Source organism: Erythranthe guttata, chromosome 6 (assembly GCF_056151865.1).
Source record: "Erythranthe guttata isolate IM_541 chromosome 6, IM_541, whole genome shotgun sequence".
NCBI lineage: Eukaryota > Viridiplantae > Streptophyta > Magnoliopsida > Lamiales > Phrymaceae > Erythranthe > Erythranthe guttata.
In genome coordinates, this window is record NC_142538.1 from 15,016,594 (window position 1) to 15,019,469 (window position 2,876).

At 31.1% G+C, this 2,876-nt stretch overlaps 1 long non-coding RNA gene across 2 annotated transcripts; it reads left to right on the forward strand.

Moving 5' to 3' along the window:
• Window positions 1-645: 645 nt before the first annotated feature.
• Window positions 646-2,594, forward strand: LOC105962698 (uncharacterized). Of its 2 annotated transcripts, XR_016031865.1 has the most exons (5): window positions 648-833; window positions 951-1,038; window positions 1,657-1,735; window positions 1,860-1,943; window positions 2,308-2,592. It is a non-coding gene; the product is annotated as an uncharacterized LOC105962698 (long non-coding RNA). The 2 variants fall into 2 exon arrangements; XR_016031864.1 differs by having other exon boundaries at window positions 646-833; window positions 1,657-1,943; window positions 2,308-2,594.
• The last annotated feature ends 282 nt before the right edge of the window (window positions 2,595-2,876 follow it).

Below are 2,876 nucleotides of genomic sequence, written 5' to 3' on the forward strand. Positions count from 1 at the left end.
GGTTTTTCTATACATTTAAATTTTAAATTAATAGTTTAGTATACTTGCGCTTTGTAATATTTTATGTTTATTAATTGGTGTTGGGCATGGTCGAGGACAATTTTACTTGTTCTAGCAATACTACTAGTAGTAGTAAACGATTCTCCCCTCGCGTTGCATATCCTCATTCTACTTATATATGGTGCACGGTAAACATTTTATGTATTAATATTTATTTATATGCAACTTAATTATTATAATATATTACTTAGCTAAATTTCATAATATATTACAGTTGGATTAACCCCACTAGTCACACTCGATCATCGCGAACAATATACATATTTATCGTACGATACTCGATCGGATGCTCTGGCATTAGGTTCATATAAGTTAACTGCAGTTATGTTAATCTTTGTGCTCTATTTAACAATACATTAATTTTTACTACTAGAAAAATAGCTTTTCATGACGCCTCAGTGACGCCATAATATGACGCCTTATAAATACAGTCACAAAAACAAATCTATTGAGACGCCAAAAGTTAAAACCGCATAACAAGTTGAATTTTATTATTTATTTATTTTATTAATTTCCAAAAAAATAACAATTAAGACGGTTTTATATAAACTGCCACAATAGATTAGTTATATCGTGACCCAAATTGAACCCATTAAATTTATTTTTAAATACATTTTCCCCTTTGCTCTTGGCAGTAGAAAACTTTAACCCCTTTTTTTCTCCCAATCCCGTCTTCTCCTCTCAAAACCTAGACTCACCATTTGAATTCTATTTTTCTCATGTGCTGCGGAATTGATTCTTGACGAAGTATCTTCGTTCGAATCTCAAATACGGTACGCCTAGTTTTTCAGTATTAGGATTTTTTTTTCCTTATAAAAAAATTGGATATGAATTTTTGCTGAATCGTCAAATTGTTCGTCAAACTGTTGCTTGTTCTCTTTCACCCATAGTTATGCACAAGCAAATCGAAGGTATGGAGGAAAATCTGGGAAGAAATTTTTGATTTCGATTCGGTGGAAAGAAGAAAGCTTAAACCTGGTAAACCCTCTTTGTCTCTGTCTCTCTTCTCTCTCTGCCCTTCTTTACGTTTTTCTAAGATATAGAAAAGATTAGAATAATCGGATTGAAAACCAAGATTTTATTGGGGTGCAATTGCAATTGCAATCAAATGATCTTATATTAGCTTTTTGGTTAGCAGATTATTCTGAGGGTTTGATGTTGAACAACTAAAGGTTGATTTTCTGGAGTTCTATATGAAATTTCGAGGGTTTGATCAGTATTTCTATGAAAAGCCTTTTTTTCATTGTTATATGAAATTTTGCCAGAGTCAAAAGATCGTCAATGAGTACTTTGTATGCATACTTATAGCTAATGATGGATAATGTACTTATATTTTAGTAGAGTAACTTATATTTATCTGTATGTTTTCGTATATCAAATCTTGCATCTAGATTTTTAAGTGTTAAAGTTTAATACTACTCTAGTGAAGAATTTATAATTGATTATTTATAGATGAGATGTGCTTGATGTATTTTTATCAACTAAAGCAAATGTGGATTTCGACTACATGAAATGTGTTCCCATGCTTAGCTTTATTAATTTTCCTTTCAAAATAATGTGTTATCAAGTCTCTGATGATCCTATTGTATATGATAGGTACCTTATTGCAAAAGAAACATGAATATTTTGATATCAATTTGGAAAAGCTGCAAAGCTTGAGCCTGCTTGCGAAATCGTAAACTACTTTCTCCTGTTTATGATCTCCTTGTTGGATTATCATCGACTTTCAATTGTAATTTACACTAATTTCTGATTGAGGCAAAGTTTGGTTTATTTATTGTTATAAACACTAATTTCAGGTTGAAGCATTGTATGGATTCGTGACTGAATCCGTCAAAGATAGTGCTTATTGCTGCAAGAATCTATTAAGTCAATCACTACAGGTACTTTTTGTAGATTTTATATGTCTAGGCATGAATTTATGTTGTTATACTTTATGGCCATTTTTATGTGTTTTTAATCGTAAATCTTTTTATGAGATCCTGTTATGCAGCCTTACTCCGTATATCTTATAAGTTGTTCAATTTATGTGCATTTAATTGAAGTTTCTATTAAGTTTTTCGATTATAAAAGGACAATAGTCATATTTTATTTTAACTTTGCAGTAACTGAACTGGAGTGTCTTGTAAGACAGTACGGTTGTACTCTAGAACATGTCAGAGATTTTCTTTCAATCATTGAGTCGCTTCATAAATTTATTCTAGTTACATTACTCTTCACTAATCTCGTATATTATCTAACGACCAGGTCATCAAAAAGGCTCATATAAAAGGTTGCCACGTTTTTATGAAGTGAGTGCTGGAGGGACATTGCAGTACAACTAACATGACAACTCGTTGAAAAGCCAGCCCGTTGAATTAGATGCAACAATTCAATTGACCTACTATTAAAAAGAAGGTTTTTTTGTTTTTTATATTTTAGATTAGACGTGAAATACTTGTAATCCAAATATTTATGTTATTTTGAACCATTGAAATGAATAGCTTAAATGATGAACACATTTTGGTGTATATGTATGAATATTTTTTATTTTTTTGTGTTCCTGTATATATGTTATGTTTATGATGTTGAGAATTTGTGTAATGTATATTAGATTACATGCGATGTACAACAAAAAATTTCAGATCTTAAAATCGAGTCATTATATCTGCTACATTTTTTAGACAATTAAAAGCGTCATTATATCTATATTTCGAGACGCCGTAAAGGGTCATAAAAACAGATTAGTCATGGCCGTTGAAAACAAATAATGTGACGCCTATAACGTCACAAAATACATGTAATCGGGACGGTTGCAGGCGTCGTCATATTGTGGC